An 18,267-nucleotide genomic window follows, 5' to 3' on the forward strand; every position below is an offset into this window, starting at 1 on the left:
TTTCAACTCAAGTGGTCCCATACTAGTCTATGCCCCTAATACTGGCTATGCTGAGAGATAACATTTAGGACTGCCTCTCCTGGCTTTGCCCACTGTTCTCACTAGATCTCCTTTACCCTCACTCCTAAGCACCTTAGAGAAGTAGAGCTACCTACTACTTTAACAAACAAGGTTTTTTCCCCAACAACCTCAAACTGCCTTAGTACTTCACCTTCACATATGACAGAACTCTAAAAACCTTGTTAATGGTGCTCACTCCACTGTCTGAACTTCCTAGCCTACTTGCAGAGAGCTGGTAAACCCAGTACAATCTGATGCATGGACTTCAAAGGAGAGAAGATGGTGATTCTCAAAGTAAAAGCTGGCTTGTTCCTTCCATTCTTGGTTTTCAAGGCTACCAAGACGTCTGTTGGCAAATACCTCTGCCTGGCAATAAGCTACTGTTTAGCAGAGACCAATAAATTTGTCAGCGATGCCCATGCAGACCTTGGGGCTTGTTTATAAATGGGTTAACTGATGGCTGTCTTGTTGAGTGTGGCAAAGGGCCAATCTTTTTTCTGTAATATGTGCAGTAGGGAGTGTGGGGCCTCCTGTTGGCAGCAACAACCATGAAGTCAGAGACACCCTCCCCCCCCCCAACCTGAAAAATTACAGGATGGGAGAGGAAGAAAATAGGGAGATGATTCCATTTCTTAAAATGGTTTTATGACTTAAATTCCCTAGTCCCAACATTTATAACTTATTTAAATCAATTTCTATCAAATGGAGACCATTATGTAACAAGTTCAGAAACTAAGTGTGCTTTCTTCTGAAATTTCAAACACAGACACACTATATTTAAATAAAGTTTCCACAGCATTATTTCTTGGGGGTTTGCTTTTATTGCTTTTGAAGATGCAGAATCATCTTGTATACAAAGATGCATAACTTCATTGAAGCTGAATTTTCCATGGAAATTATTCAGTGCTCCCTCAATTCCCCCCACTTTATCTGACAGTCTTTCTTCCTCCAGATAATGGCTGGCAGCAACCCACAGCATGGAGGTTATATGCTGCACTTTTGAAAAAGTCTTGAATGGAGCCATTGTTCCCCTGAGATGGTCTGCATGTTTCACTGAACAGAGAGCAGGGTGTAAAAAAGGCACCTTGTGTGCAACTGTTGGCGAGGTTGGGAAGTGAATTAAAATCTCCAGAAAGTCTGGGCAGTGCTGTTCAGAGGAGCAATGAACCCTCTGGAAGCACTGTTAGCTCAGACATTCCAATGTGGTGAGGCAGCCTCAGGGACAGGGCTCCCTCCAGTCTCATTTAGAGAGGGAGCGAGGGGGCGAGCAAAGGACATTGATTTGGACGTGCCCTCTTTGCAAAGATTTGAGGAAGGTGCTATTTCCCAGGCATGGATGGGATGGTTGATTATCACACTCAGGTAACCTTCCCATTCAGTGGACCTAGATTTGCCTTGGTTACTAACAGTGCAATGACTCATTTGGAGGATTCAATGTTAACTGCTTGTGCATCCACCAGTTTGTAGCAATGTAATTCCCATGTGCCTTTTTTTTTTTTTTTAAAGACAACGCAAGTCTTTGGGGGCTCCAGGTGACTGATGATATTTGACATTATGAGATTCATTAATCTTTTTAAATTTAATTTATTTAATTATTTAATTAATTCATTAATCTTGCTTACTGTCAGCAGTGGTTCGTTTTTTCCTGGCTCCTCCATTCACCTGTCCAGCGTGGACTCAGGGATTGCAGTGACTGACCACTCCCTATTGCTCTAGTGCTGAGATCTCAAGCGCTTACTGAACAAAGAGTTTCCTCAGTGTCCTCTGCAGAGACCTTTCCAAAACCAGCTCTCAAGGGAGGCAGTGATGTTAATTTTCATTAAAATCCTAGTGGTGAGAAAATAGCAAAAAAACAAACAAACAAACAAAAAAAAAAAACAGTTAAGGACCAGGCTGGCAGATTTTTCTTACAGGCAGAAATTCTTTGGTTCCTCTGGTGCATTACTTGCTCCAACCTCTCCTGTGCCCTGGAGGCTCAAAGTAGGGGAAGTCACTTTTAAGATCAACCTGAAAAAAAAAAAAAAAAAAAAAAAAAAAAACTCAAGCAGGAGGAAAGTGTGGGAGGAGGTGGGGATGTTCTTAGTTAGAGGCTCAGCCCAAACACACGTATAGGGTTGGAGTGGGAGACATACGCTGGGTGGTCCATATTAACCAGGATGAGGCGGGTTCCTACAGTCGTGGGGAGTTAGTTTGGAAGGCAGTGGGGAGCCTCTGAAGGTTTCTGCACAGATTAAAGTTGTAGAAGAGGGAAAACCCTATGACTGTGGATCCAAGAAGAGGACAGAGGAGAGGGGTGACGGGCCTCAGGAATTAATCCCGATTGAAGGTACCAGATGTCAGACCTACGGAAAGGTCATGTGTCTATCCAAGTAGGTAAAGAAGAACAGGCTTAGGGGAGAGGGGAAGGGATGATAATTTGACTTTTCTTCAGGTCCCCGGATCTCCTGACTGTCGACAGGCAGTCGAACCACCCGGCGCCTAGGGGAGACTCTGCAGGGCCTGTAGCGTCGGCGGTGGGCGAACAAGCATCCCGGTGTTTGCTTCAGCAATGACAGAGCACTGGGTTTGGAGTCCGCGGCCCTGCGGCGAGAGGAGCACTTGGCACCGCACGGCGCTCAGTACAGCTTGTTGAGTTAACGCCTGACCCAACGGGTCCGAAAGTCAGCGCGGCCTTTTCCCAGGGTGACGGCGGGCAAGCGATCCGTCCGCCACGAGCCTCCGTTTCCAGCGGTGCCAGGCAGGGGCGCTCCGCGGGGAGGAGGCGTGGGCCGAAGTCCCCGCGGCCCGAGGGGCCCAGGGTGCCGCCTCCCCGGGGCCCGCTCCCGCCGCCCGCTCCCGCTGGGGCAGAGGCCGAGCGGGGGGCGCGCGGCGGGCCCGGGGCGCGGGCGGCAGCGGGGTCCGCCCCTCGCCCCCGCCTGCTCCGCGCGGCCCGAGCCGGGGGCGGGCCCGCCTCAGGCCGCTCCCCCCGCCGCCCGGGGGCCCGCGGCGGCGCTCTCGGCCTCTCACCCGGGCGGGCGAGTTCTGGGAAAGGCCTGCCCAGGGCGGGGGCCCCGCTGCCGCCCGCGCCGTCCCGTACCCGCAGCGCGGGCGGAGCGAGAAAGCGGCGCCCCCGGGGCGCACAGGCTCGCGCGGCGGGCGGGGGCGGGGGCGGGGGCGGGCGGCGCGCCCCGGGCCCTGCCTCCCGGGCACTTGCCTGGCTGCGGCGCGCTGCTGGCCCCGCTCGGCCGCTGACACACGGTAGCGGGGACCCCGACGCCGCCGGCCGCCGGCCGCAGGCGCGCCCCGGACGGACGCTGCGCTTGGGGACTCCGGCGCGACGGGCCCGAAGAGGAGAGGTGAGGAGACGACTGCGTGGCGCGGGGCCCGAGGGGGGCGCAGGGGGACGTGGGCTCTTTCCGCGGTGGCAGCCGCGGGCCGGCACCTGGCGCGGGTCTCCCCCTCCCTCCCCCCCCCCCCCCCCCCCCCCGGCGGACGGAGGCCGGGCCCGGGGCGCGCAGGCCGCTCCCGCTGCGGGCCCCCTGGGTGCGGGCTTCGCTCCCGCGCGCCTCGCCGGCGTCCCCGCCGCCTTTTCTGTGGACTTGCGGAGGCGGAAAACATAAGCTCTTGGCGAGGCGGCACCTGGCAACTGTATCTCGAGGAAGGTGCCTACGGCATTGTTCCTGGAGAGACCGATCCACATCAAGTCCTGGAAAAGACCGCGTTGGACCCGGGCTCACGTTAATGACTACAAGAACGCCCCCCCGCCCCCCCGTCTTTTTTAAGGCGCTCTGGTGCTATGATAAGGAATAGCCTAGAGCCAGAAGCCCTCCGTTGTGGCTAATAGTAAATGCACAGTACAAATGTGTGGGTTCCCCGCCCCTCCCCGTGTCTAGTATTTCAGCCCCGGGACGGTTGGTGCAACAGACTCAACTAAATTGTTCCGTGTAAGAAAGATTCTACATTTAAAGATTTATCAGCGTCATTTTCCATAGTGAGCTCCCTGAATAGATGTTATGGGGCTTTCACTTCATTGAAAAGTGGTCTTTGCACACCGTCCATAATGGTGGTTGCACTTTGCAGAATTGGCTGGTAGGTCCTTTAGATTCCTGCAAGATTAGGCGCATTTCCTTGTGTTTCTTGTCGGAACCCCCGGCGGTGTAGGGTGAGGCCACTGCCACAGAGTGGGCGCCGCGGACGCCAAGAACGCTTGACCCACCAGGGAGAGTTGTTGAGAGCCTGTCTTGGGAGGTGGACGCAGGTGACCCCATGGATACCGTCACGGCGGGAGAAGGGGAGTGGAGCTATCGCTGGATACTGTATGCAGCCATGTCTTCACAGATATTTTCTAAAGAATGCCTGAAGATGCTGTCATCTAGAACATCCTTTCCATTTTCCTCTTCTTTGAATGCCCTTCCCCACCCATTTCACCACTCTAAACACTAACCATCCTTCCAGCTGAATTTTGTTGCTGCTGTGAGGCCCTCCCTGATAACCCCAGCCTCAAATAGTCGACTGTCCCCTGCTGGGATTCCTGCAGCATTTTAGGTTCCAGACCTTCCTCCATTCTCTTTCTTTGAGAGTTATTTGTGTGCAGGTCTCCTTTTCCCTACTGAAGGCATTAACTGTGGCTTTCCAAGCACAGTGTTTTTAGCCATAAGACCCTTGGAAATAATTGTGGGCTGCTAATAAAGGTTAAGACTTTGGTTCTTCAACACCAATCTTTATTTTGGAGGAGATAATATAATTGAAAGTATAACTTGTTGAAAAACATAATATTTACCATTTACAGGCCCACAGAGGAACTTTTTCTTTGTACCTAGGAGCCATGCATAATAATTATCTTTGATCCATGCTTTGGGACCAAGTGAGAGGTGAGATTGAGCTGAGGGACGTTCTTCCAGTCCTTCTAGTAACATAAGCTCCTTGGATGTGCTCCAAGGTTGACCTGTGTCATTAAAAATTCCATGCTCAAGTGTGTTGTGGTGAAGCTAGATTCCAGTGAAGGTGCTTGGTTTTCTTTTTCTGTTTGCAACTGTGGTTAGTTACAGTCCCTTCTGGGCTTTTGTTGTATACTTTAAAGCATGAATTTGATGTGTAACTTGTTATACATTTCTAAATGAATAAAGGATAATTGAAAAGAGTTGTGCATGATGTTTTGTAAAGCAGAGAGCAGGGAATGTTTCCCGTGCTTGGGCAAGAGGAGATATTTGCACAGAGCAAGGCTGCTCTGCACGTGTGTGTGTTGGCATTCCCAGTCTTCCACACACCTGGCTGGCAAGCAGCCTAGGTAGGACAACAGCTGCTTCAGTCCAGACTCTGTCTCTCTCTGCCTGGGCCTACCTCTACTGGGGGTGAGTGGGGGGAGAGGAGGGGTCCCAGGGAATACAACAATTTAGAGCTTATGGATTAGAAGGAAAAGTAGGAGAAAAGCTAGAAAAAGCAGTAGCAGCTTGGTTCATCAATTTGCTTTCCTGCTGACATTTGGTCAAGATCTTGGCATTGAGCAAGTGGGAATTCAGTTGGGAAGAGGAAGGCAGGTGATGGGGAGCATGGCACTCTGGCAGAAGGGCTGGGAGGTATTAATGTGGCCCAGTTAGGAGGGGTCCCCAAAAAGGAAGTTGGAGATGGAGAAGTAGGGAGTAAACATAATATCAAAGATGTACTTTGCCGTGGGCCAACCATGGAGCCTAAAAAGGAGGAGAAAACTCTTCAGCTTTGTGTGGTCTTCTTTGCTTTCAGGTGCAGAATGCAGACTTATTTTTATTAAAGCTACAGTTCATCTGTGTTATGGCTTAAATAGGTTTTCATGGGCCAGATTGGAACCTAGCCCTCTATAGCTATGCTATCAGTATGGTAACCACAAGCCATGTATGGTTATTTGCTTTAAATTTAAATTAGAATTAAATGAAATTAATGGGCTACCTTTCAAGTGCTCAGTAGTTATGTGTGGCCAGTTGCTACCCTACTGGACGATAAAGATGTAGAACATTTCCATCATTTCAGAAACCCCATCCTAGAATATTGTTCTAAAGGACTCATGCCTTTTTTTTTTTTTTTTTTAAGATTTTACTTATTCATTTAAGAGAGAGAGTGAGAGCAGTGGGCGGGGGTTGGGGAGAGAGGAAGAAGCAGGGATCATGGCCTGAGCCGAAAGCAGACCTGTAACCGACTGAGCTACCTAGGTCCCGGGTTCATGCCTGTTAATCCCCAAGATATTGATGTCAACCCAATTCAGTCATAAATTAAAATGTTCCTGTTTATAATCCTCTAGCAAATCTATTTAGATGCAAGTAATAGTAGCAGTTGTTGGTAACGCTTTTGTAGTGTTTACTGCATGCCAGGCAGTGTTCTAAGAATTCTACATCTATTAACTCATTTCATTCTAACATGAGGCAGCAAGTGCCAGAGACCTGTTGTCCGTTACCTGCAATTCCAAAATCAAAACAAGCTCTGAAAACTGGTTTTCTTTCCTTTTTTTTTTTATGATAGTCACGGGGAGAGAGAGAGAGAGAGAGGCAGAGACACAGGCAGAGGGAGAAGCAGGCTCCATGCACCGGGAGCCCGATGTGGGATTCAATCCTTGTTCTCCAGGATCGGTTCTCCAGGATCGCGTCCTGGGCCAAAGGCAGGCGCTAAACTGCTGCGCCACCCAGGGATCCCTGAAAACTGGTTTTCTTAAGTTTGGCTACAAAACTTAATCTGAGTTGACATGAGATTATTATAGTCTTTATTTTTCTGACCTGGTGAGAATTATTCATACATTTTTATTTCAGAAAGAATGGACATGTTTGCTGTGGATCCTATCAAGAGTGTTATGTAATATATGGTCTATGGTACTGTCTTACCATTATAAAAACCAAAAAAAAAAAAAAAAAAAAAGCCTTCTGATTTTGGATAAAGGAGTATGGGCCAACATTATCATGTCCATTTTGAAGAAAGGAAAACTGAGGAACTAAAAGGTTAAGCAACTTGTGTGGAATCATAGCAAGAAAGTGCCAGAGCCAGGAGTCTGTCGGAACAGGCTGGCTTCAGAATCCATTCCCTTGACTACTGCTATCCTGCCTCTGGTCTCATCACCCAGAACAAATGACTGGCCACTTTTTTGGCTGGGTGAAGCCAGATAGCTTTAATTCAGCTCACTAGAAAGCTTCAGGTAGAGCTCTGGCTAAATTGTTAAGCAGTTGAGATTGAAATGCTATGCATAGTTCAACTGCTGTAATAGGCACGCGTAGTGATTGTTAGCTTGCCCTTTTCTACCTCGTGCCAATCGCAATTTATTTTGAGCCATTTGCTGTATGAGAACCAATAGCAAAAGAGGCCCTCATTGTGGCATTGGTGAAGCTACTGGGCCTTTGTTGAAACCAGTGGCACATGGGGGTTTATATACTCATGATTGTTATGAGGTAGGAGGCAGGAGATGGTTTGGTCCTGGTATCTACTGACTGCTGAGCACTGATGAGGTCATTCTGGGGCTTGCAGGGGTTCTGAGACTTCCTGGGATGGTTTCAGAGGATCTGGATCCATCTGACTCATTTGGAAGTCTCTCCAGGAAGAGACTAAGTTCCTCTCTTCTTTTTGGAGGTTGACTAGAACTGCAGACCTGGCCTGGGGTCGGGAATGGACTTTTCACTTTTCCTCCCCAAGTGGTGGCAGGAATAGGTGGTCCTTTCTTGACAACATTTGAAGAAATTCTTTTTATTTTAAAATTTTTATTTATTCATTTGAAGAGGACAACAGAGAGCGTGTCCAGGGTGAGGGATAGAGGGAGAAAGATAAGCAGCTCAGCAGGGAACTAGATGTGGGGCCCCATCCCAGAACCCTGAGATCATGACTGAGCTGAGATTAAGAGTGGGACACTTATTTTTTTTTAAATTTTTTTAAATTTTTATTTATTTATGATAGTCACACACAGAGAGAGAGAGAGGCAGAGACACAGGCAGAGGGAGAAGCAGGCTCCATGCACCAGGAGCCTGATGTGGGATTCGATCCCGGGTCTCCAGGATCGGGCCCTGGGCCAAAGGCAGGCGCCAAACCGCTGCGCCACCCAGGGATCCCCAAGAGTGGGACACTTAAAGACTGAGTCACTCAGGCACCCACATTTGAAGAAATTCTTAATTACCCCCAACGTTCTCCTTTGAGTATAAGAAAATGTTCTGAGTGTTCCACTGTCTGTGTGGATCTTTTAGTATGGGCTCCACAGAACCTCTGTCTGTGTCCAGGGAGCATTTTGCCTTTTATAGCGCAGTCACCAAGGTCCCTAATAGTCATGGTACAACCCCCCCCCCCCCCCCCCCGCCTCAAGTTATAATGACTTAAGCTGTAGGGACACAGCACTCGATTGGTGAAATACAAAGACACTAGAATCAAACTTACCTAGTTTACATAGGCTTTACCACCTACTAGTTATATAAGCTTAGTTAATTGCTTATAAGCAGTTAACCTTTCTGTAGGATAGTGATTTTACAGGGTTGCTGTGAGACCTAAGCAAGATAATTCACTTACAGCACTTTGCATAATGCCAGGTACATAGTGAGTGCTCACAAAGTTAGCTACTAAGATTCTTATTCTTGCCCTCTGGGCCTGTCTTGCTAGTCTGCAATTTTAGGCTTTGGAGAGGTGTGTACGGTAGGCTGAATAATGCCAATAGCCTCCTAAAGGTGTCTAAGTCTTGATTCCTGGAACCTATAAATATGTTGCTTTACATAACAAAGGGACTCAGCAGAAGTGATTAAAGATTTTGAGATGAGGAAATTATCTGGATGGGCCCAGTCTGATCAAAAGGGTCTTTATAAAAGGGAGGCAAAAGGATCAGAGTCCCTAGTAGGAGATAGGGGTACTGAGCCAAGGAATGCAAGGCTGCCCAGAAGCTGGAAAAAGCAAGAAAATGCCTTCTTCCCTAGAGCCTCCAGAAGGAATGCAGCCCTACCAACCCATTTTAGACTTCTGACCTCGAAAACTGAGATAACGAATTTGTGTTGTTTAAAGCTACAAAGACTCTGTCAATTTTATCACAGCAGCAATAAGAAACTAATATGGCACAGAAGAGAAACAAGAAGGTGATTGGGAGTGAAACAAAAGCTCTCCAATGAGGGAATGAGAACAGCCAACATGTAGTGCAGACCTTGCTGGGTACGCTTCTAAGTGCTCTATATGTATTAACCCGTCATCCTCATGACCACCTTCTGAGATAGGTACTTTTGTTATCTATATATCAGAGAAGAGGAAACAGAGGCTCTAAGAAGTTGGGTAATTTGCCAGAGGCTACACAACTAGTAGTGGTGGAGCTAGGATACGAATCCAAGTAGTCTGGCACTCTTAAGTGCTACCCACACTGCTCCCCAAAGCAAGCATTTCTGTCTCTTAGGTCTGACAGTATCAGCCACTGAATGGTATGGGACTGTCTGGAATGAAAAGAATATTTGAATTGGTGAGAAGGAGGGCAATGTAGTCCCCCTAACACCACCTCCCCGCTCCAAAAAAAAAAAAAGCCTGATATTGAAATGCTTGGTAAGTTTTTGCCATTGCTATCTCCTATGATATGTGTGGACAGCCCAGAGCTAGAGAACGCTGGCTCTGGGAGCAGTTCCTGTGCTGGCCACCCTCTCCTCTCATGCTCCCACCTCTCTTCTTAGAGCAGCCTCGCTCACTCACCACAGACCGCTGGCCCAGGCGTCCTGTTGGCTCTGCTTCCCACCTCTGCCTGTTTATTGGATTTGCCTCATTCCTGACTCTCTGCTCCAGCCCTGAATTCCACCTCCCTCTGGCCCCTCAAATGCTCAGACTGAGATGGTCAGCGTCAGGGACTGGATTGTGAGGGACCTTTGTGACTGCTAAGGTTGCAGGGGGAGGTTATTTTTGCCTTTTTCCTTTGGTTTATGTGGCTGCTGTTAGTTTTCTAGGTGTGCTTCTTTGGTCTCTCAAGCACATAATTCGGAGCGGTATTGGTTGGGACCAGTGGCTTTCAAACTGTGTTCCAGGAGTATGTGGGGCCCCTACCAGGTGAGGGGTGTGGTGGGGAAGACCTCAGCCCTTCACCCTGCTCTTGTAGCCCACTCTTACTAATTTTACTTCTCTATTGAGGTTCTGTCTTAGCTTTGTCGTGGAAAGGCAGTTCTAACTGCTAGAGACAGAGACGTTTGAGAGGAACAAAACTGCATGTTAAGGCACTCTGTATTTCTTCAGCCCAGAGACTGGGGTGTGCAAGACACAGAAATCTGTGTTTTCTCTAATTGCATTTTGCAAGTTTGGGGTCTGGATGCATGTTGCTTAGCTTTGTTTACATCCTGCCTCCACTATTTATATACAATCTGCACAACCTTGTGCAAAACTTGGCCTCTGGGGGCCCAAACTTCCTTATGTATGTAATGGGAGGGGCAATAGTAGAACCTATGTAATAAATGAGATAATTTAGATCAGTGCCCGATACACAAAAGATTTCAACTAACCCTAGCTCCCAGGATCCTTTTTGTTATTACCCAGTCTCCCAATGCTGTTGCAGAAGAAGCAGGCAGCCAGCCTCGTGTCTTCACAGGGTTCTGCTCTCCTGTGCTGCTGCAGTTGGGGGGGGGGGGGTCTCTTGTTCCTTCTTTCTCTGCCAAGTTGCTCCTGAAATTTCCCTCATCCCTGACTATAGATGACTTCAGGTACAGTGACAGATGGCTGCCTCTCATGGGCACAGCAGCCACACTCCTCAGGGTCTCTGAGGCCTCGCTGCTTCTGCCAAGAAGCAGGGTCTCTGCTACTTTTAGGATTTGTAGGACATTTCTTCTTTTTTCCCCTGCCTGCCAGATGCAGGGACTGGGATGGGAGAGGTAGAATGAAACCCCGGTCTTCTCCCTGCTTCTTTTCCAAGGCATTTTGATTTATAATACAGACTGAATACTATTGAACCCTTTCCCCTCTACCCTTAGGACTTAACAAAATGTAAACATAAACAGGGTGGTTAAGCTTGACAGGGTTATTGGTCAGGCAGTGGTCAGTGCCATTATGTGCTCAGTGGTAGCATTGCTGTGTACTCTATGGCATGATCTGCTACGTGGTGGCCCTGACAAATGGCTCCATTTATAAAAATACTGGAAAGTCTCCTTCTGAGGGGGCTGATGATGTGTGCTCACAAGTCCAGAGGTATAACAAAACATGATGATAATCTATAAATTTTTAATGCCTTTTTGGAACAGCTACATTATAATAATAAAACAGTAAGGCTGCAATATTCAGAATTAAGGAAGAGGCAGAAGCAAGGAAAGACTGTTTTGATGACTTCATTTTATGTTTAAACTATATAATATCACCGACTATGGAAAATCCAGGGAATGGAAAAAAAATCATTGGAAAAAACACATGTGACCAAGTGCATACTATACACATCTGGGATTAAAATATCATATAACACAGTTTAATTTGGATATCACTGGAATTGGTTCAAGTTACTGTCATTTCTAAAGAAGTCTTTATTCATTTGTTATTATTAATGACATGAACTCACATTTCATTGATGAACATATTTTCACCTATGTTATGTTTGCCTAAAAGAATTGAAGCCTTCTCTGGTAGTCTGGTTTGTCAATCTCAGAGAGGTGGATACAATTCACAGAAGTTAAATACTTTTGGCATGAAATTGTATTCCCTTTTCCCCCTAAAAGCAGAATGAAGTTGGATGACAGAGCAAAGCATAAATCTCACTCTGTGTGTAGTTTGTTAACTGTTGGAGTATGAGCAGATTCAGATTCACTTCTTTGCCGCTCAGCAGGCTCAATAGTCCCTAACTCAGCCTGGATTACTGTGCTTGAGATTTATTTTTTTCATCATGCCTCGGCATGGCTTTAAAATTCACAGTGGGAGGGATTGGTAAAGCTCCAGGCAGTTGTGAAAGAAATATGCTCAATTAATGTTTGAATCTAACAGAGGAAGGTAAGAACTTCTTTAGCTATTTTATATAGGAGCTATAGAAATTTACAAAAAGAACCCTAAAAGGTGACCTTCATGTACCATCAATGCAACATAGTAGTCAGACAGCCCTGAAGGTTCTTCCATGACATCTCTTGGATCTAGGACTTTGACTACCCTTTGCTGACTGAGAATAGGCTGGGCCTCACCAATGCCAAGTCATGGGATGGCTGACAACAGGTGAAGTGTGTTCACAACCCAGGCAGGCAGGCAGGCCCAGATCAAATTAGTTACAGAGGATAAGAGAGTGTGCTTATTTCTAGCCACACTGTATAGTTCTAATGAATTATCACTATCTAAGCAGTCACATCTAAAATATGTCACCTATTTAGGAGATACTAGTTAAAAAAAAAAAAGAATCTTTAATCCAAACAATTTTAACTAAAATTTTATCTTTTAATTATTAATGGACATTATATATCCATTTTATGATTTGTTTATTACTTATTTATTCTGTGCTGTGTCATCCAACAATGAAAATTGAGGGCTAGAAAGGAGGAATCCAAGTTTCCTCTTCTCACTTTTTTTTTTCAAGATTTTATTTATTAAAGAGAGAGAATGAGCACTCATGAGAGAGCACAAGCAGGGGGAGCTGCAACAGAGGGAGAGGTAGAGGTAGTAGGCTCCTGAGGATGCCTGGGTGGTTCAGTGGTTAAGCGTCTGCCTTCAGCTCAGGGGGTGATCCTGGAGTCCTGGGATCGAGTCCCACATCAGGCTCCCCTAGAGGAGCCTGCTTCTCCCTCTGCCTATGTCTTTGCCTCTCTCTGTGTGTCTCTCATGAATAAATAAATAAAATCTTAAAAAAAAAAAAAAAGAAAGAAAGAAATAGGCTCCTGGCTGAGCAGGGAGCCCAATGTGGAGCTCCATCCTAGGACCCCAGGATCATGACCTGAGCTGAAGGCAGAGGCTCAACTGACTGAGTCATCCAGGCGCCACCCCACCTCACTTTTAAAGTTTAAAGAACTGGTCTCTTGAGAGACTCAGGATTTGACCAAAGCCAACTAGCTGGGGGACAGCAAAACTGAGACCTTTGTTTCAAATAGAATTATGACCATACTGTAGATACATAATACATAATTTTGAATCCTGGATTCTTTGCCTGACATTCATTTCATCATTAAGATGTTTTCATATCATTCAGTATTTTCAAACCTTGATTTCAGTGACTGGGTCTCATTCTGTCTCGTGGAGGGGGTTAGAATTCCCCTATTGCTGAACACTTAGCTGTTGATCCCCAATTTTTTTCTATTTAAATACCTCTCCATTGCTCAGATCTCTAATTCTTTCTTTAGCAGAGGCCCTAGAAGTGAAATTACCAGATCAAAGTGTAGAACTTTTTTTAAAAAAATATTTTATTTATTTATTCATGAGAGACACAGAGAGAGGCAGAGACACAGGCAGAGGGAGAAGCAGGCTCCATGCAGGGAGCCCAATGTGGGACTCCATCCCGGGACTCCAGGATCACACCCGGTGAGCCGAAGGCAGATGCTCAACTGCTGAGCCACCCAGGTGCCCCAAAGTGTAGAACTTTTTTAGAGACTTTGAGTACATCCTGCCAAAATGCTCTCCAAAAAAGTTGTACCAATTTGCACTTCTACTAATGTTACACTAGTCTTTCCAGTGGATGTAAGTGAAAGATACCAGACTTGGTATTTCATAGTTTGAACGTACATTTCTTTGATTACTGGAAATAAAATGATTATATATATATAATATATAATATATATAATATATTTATCATCATTGTGCTTTCTCTTGGTTATTTAATAGTTTTGTCCATTTGTCTTTTATTTTTTAATTTTTTTTTAAGATTTTCTTTATTTATTCATGAGAGAGGCAGAGACTCAGGCAGAGGTAGAAGCAGGCTTCCTGCAAGGAGCCTGATGCTGGACCCAATCCCAGATGCTGGGATCACACCCTGAGCCAAAGGCAGATGCTCAACCACTGAGCCACCCAGGCGTCCCCATTTGCCTTTTTTTTTTTTTTTTTGACTTAAGATTTCTTAATGAATTGAGAATGTAACATCCCTGCATTCTGTATTTTTGTAAGTATTTTCCTATCTTTGTCACTTGATGCTGTTTTTCTTAACTAGCATTTTTTCCTGATTGCAATATAATACAAGTTTATTTTGGATAACTTGGAAAATAGAAAAGCTCAATAAAGAAAAAGTCCAAATATCACCCACAATTCTACCATCTAGAGTAATTAGAACATTTGGTTCATGGCTTTCTAGGGGTTTTTTCCTTGTGTTTTTTTATTTCTCCAAATTGAGATCATATTTTCATGTTTTATACGTTTTCGCGTAACTATGTTAATCATAATTAAGCGGATTGTGCTTATCCCTGCTATGGGATACTATATAAAAATATTAATGAAATACCGTATTTTTGAAATGTTTAGCATGTTTTTTTAATGTACAGAAAATTTTAGTATCTATATGGTCACAGATCTATGTTTTCCCTGATAATTATTTCCATGGCCTTTAAATTTGTAGTCTTTATCTATTTCCTATGATTAGTTATATTTTTTAGATTTTCAGGCTCTTATTTACATTGAGCTTTTCATTTGGAATCAGTTTTTTGTCCATTTTATGAGTTGAAGACCTAACCTATTTTCTAAATACTTAATTTTCCTTAAAATATACTTATTTCCTCATATATATATATTTAAATTCCTTATATAATTTCCTTGAATAATATATCTATTGGATAATCCTAGGCAATACCTAATCTTATTTCGTATATTCTAAAGTCAGCCTTAAGCCTAAAATAATCTATCCACAAATGCTTCAGTACCTTACTATTTAGTTATGTTAGCCATATAATGTATATTAGTGTCACATAGAGGCATAATTATTCAAATAATTCAAATAATCTCATAATTATTCAAATTTTCTTTATTATTACTTTTTTGCTTATTCTTGCCAATTAAATTTTGAGATATTTTGTGAGATCTCAAAAATCCACTGAAATTCTGAATGGGATTATAAGAAACCTATGTATTAATTCAGGAAGAAGGAATATGTTTATAATACTTAGTCTTTATATACTACTATATTTCCTTTTCTTGAAAAATTATTATTGATGCATAAGTGTTATATTAGTTTCAGATGTGCAACATATTGACTTGACAGTCCTATTACATTACTCAGTGCTCACCACAATAAGTATAATCACCATCTGTCACTGTATAATGTTATTACAGTGTTATTAACTATATTTCTTATGTTGTGATTCCCCCTCCCCCACCTCCTCTCTGGCAACCACCAGTTTTCTGTATTTAAAGGTTTGTTTGTTTTGTTTGTTCATTTGTTTTGTTTTTTAGATTCTATATATAGTGAAATCATATGGTATTTGTCTTTCTTTGTCTGACTCATTTCACTTAGCGTAATAACCTCTTAGATCCATCCATGCTTGATGGCCAGATTTCATTCTTCTTTATGGGTGCGTAATACTCCATTTTAGTGTGTGTGTGTGTGTGTGTGTGTGTGTGTATCACATCTCACATCTTCTTTATCCTTTCAGTATGTTTCTTAATCTACTCAAATATATTTATATCCCTCATTAAATTTTGTAGTGATCTTCATAATCATAGTTTTCTTATTTTTAGGTTTTTTTTTTTAGTTTTCTTATTTAAAAAAATGTTTTGTATTTTTTATTTAATCAACTTAATTTTTTAGTTGATTCTCCTGAGCTTTTTAGGTAAAGAATTGTATTATCTGCAAGTAAGGATTATTTCCCTTTTGAATCAGAGATCCCAGAACATTAATAACAAAGAATAAGGATAATAGACCTTTTTATTTAATCCTGATTTTAATGGAAATGCTTTTCATATTCACTAGGAAATACAATGTTTAAATCACTTTGAGAAAGTAGTTTCATATTCACAGATTTAAATAAGAAATAAAGGAGAAAAGAATTATGTCACATGCCAAAAAGGTAATCTTTGAGGTGATTATATGCATTTTTTTCACGTTTGACTACTGGTGTGTTTTATTAACAAATTTCCTATTGTTAAACCATGCTGCAGTCATGTGGTGACACTTTATTATCATGGTGTTAATGAGTTATATCTCTAAGAGATTAATCTGGAACCAATTTAGATTTTACTTTAGAATTTTTTTTAGCTAGCTTTATTTTAGCTTTGGTCATCAAAGCCTGGTGTTAAAATTAGCTTGCTTCTCCTGTCTATGCATAGATTGGATTCCAAGAGACCCCTGTGCCTTTCTGAGAGTGACAGGGGCAGATTCCCATGTGGTAAGGAGCTGGAGTTGCTGTTTGTGTTGTGGAGAGTAAGGAGGATAAAGTATTTATCAGAGACTGATTAACTGAGACTTTTTCAGCGTCCTAAAAATGCAATCAGTACCTTTGTTTTTTTTAACCTGGATGCCCTTACCTCTTTATGTCTCTCATAAGATGGGCATAATTGGAATTCTGCTGTTAGAGGATTCCAGACACTGAATGCAGACCTTTTCTGGAGCAGTGGGATGTTGAGTAGCACAGCAGCAAATCCAAAGGACAGGCATGAACTGCATCATCGCCTAAGAACCTAGCAGTTTTTAAATTCAGTGTCAAGGCTTAGTTTAGGTGAAAGGTCATATATATATATATATATATATATATATATATATATATATATATTCATTCCTGGGGTGCCTGGATGGCTCAGTCAGTAAAATGTCTGTGTTTGGCTCAGGTCATGATCTCAGGGTCCTGGGATCAAGCCCAGTGTTGGGCTCCCTGCTCAGTGGGGAATCTGCTTCTCCTCTCCCTCTGCTGCTCCCCCTAGCTCTTGCTTGTGTTCTCTCTCTCTCAACTAAATAAGTAAAATCTTTTTTAAAAAAAAAAGTGTTCCTAAGGCACATAAAAAGGAAGAAAGAAAGCAGTTACAAAACTTAAGAATATTAAATGGAGAATACTATATGTGTGCAGTTTGTCCGCTATAGGATTGAGAAGCTGACCCCAAAATGTAGTTATTGTGTGGGTGTCTTTGTGGAGAAACTGAAGATCATATGAACTTCAAATGTAGGGAGGTTGTCTCTTCACCTTCGCCTTCTTCACACCCTTGCTACTTATATGTTACCCCTCATTCCCTGTCTCCTCATTTTTTCCTACAATTTTGTTTTTTCCCAACCTTCTTTTTTCATCCATTCACCGCTGATATACACAGAGGTCATTTTGAGTCATTCCAGTGTGTCAGGCACTGTGGTGGCTGGTAAGATGAGCAGGACCCCCACAGCTACTGCCTACCTGGACTTACTGAGCCAGCAGTAACGTAGGTGAGAGCCTGACAATTTCTGGGATTTGTGAAACAAGGTGTTACTCTCTCCCTTTCTATCTCAGACATTTATTTATTTATGAAAGGGTAGTATAAAACATCACAGATGAGGAATCAGTTACAAGCCATAAAATACGACCATATTTTGTCAAAGGGGCTTGGTGAAAACTGCAGCTCGCCTCACAAGAAAGAGGCTTCTTGTACTGCTACTTGGTGTTTTCTCGAGCAAAATATTTTCATCTTCATGTGTTCCCTTTTTTAAAAAAAATATTTTATTTATTTATTCATGAGAGACACAGAGGGAGAGAGAGGCAGAGACACAGGCAGAGGGAGAAGCAGGCTCCATGCAGGTAGCCTGACGTGGGACTCGATCCCAGGTCTCAAGGATCACACCCTAGGCTGAAGGCGACGCTAAACCACTGAGCCACCTGGGCTGCCCCATGTGTTCCCTTTTGAAGACATTTCTTTTCAACTTGAAGAATTTTGGAAGCAAGGGCCGCTAGGATGAAGAACATGGCCAGTTCCAAGGAATAGGTTAGAATGCGCAAGAAGAGGAGGCAAGTGGTCACCTCGTGACTGGCTCTGTTCTGTGCAGAGGCTCAGGGGAAAGCTTGGGAGAACGTCCAGGATGTTGGTTTCTGTTGTCCTGAGAAAGGCACTCAGGTCCTTCCGGAGTAACTAGTTTACATAAATGCTTATCTGTTGATTTACTACTTTATTACATACACTTCTTGAAATAGACTGCTGCTGGTTGATTCTGTAAAGAAGATGTTGACTATATTCCTAATTTTATACCCAAAATTTGCCGTCAAAGATATTTTAGTCCAGCTAGGGAGACAGGGCACAAATAGTTAAAATTTTCAGTGTCCTTGTGAAGAAATGTCTGAGTCTCTGGCCATTTGTTAAATGTCTTGAGTCCAGGAGAGGGAGCTCTGGCTTGGATTTTCTGGCACAGAGTGAGGGTTTGACTGAGGCAGGGTATGGCTTGATAGAATAGAACGGTGT

General features: G+C 43.8%; 1 protein-coding gene across 3 annotated transcripts in view; it reads left to right on the forward strand.

Moving 5' to 3' along the window:
- Positions 1-3,231: 3,231 nt before the first annotated feature.
- The window catches only part of PLCE1 (phospholipase C epsilon 1), a 323,410-nt gene continuing 308,374 nt past the window's right edge, over positions 3,232-18,267 (forward strand). For all 3 annotated transcript variants that reach the window (XM_055300238.1, XM_055300237.1, XM_055300239.1), the window contains exon 1: positions 3,232-3,395. The gene's annotated coding sequence lies outside the window, so the exon portion shown is untranslated. The remainder of the gene's footprint in view (positions 3,396-18,267) is intronic.

Source organism: Nyctereutes procyonoides, unplaced genomic scaffold (genome assembly GCF_905146905.1).
Source record: "Nyctereutes procyonoides isolate TBG_1078 unplaced genomic scaffold, NYPRO_anot_genome, whole genome shotgun sequence".
NCBI lineage: Eukaryota > Metazoa > Chordata > Mammalia > Carnivora > Canidae > Nyctereutes > Nyctereutes procyonoides.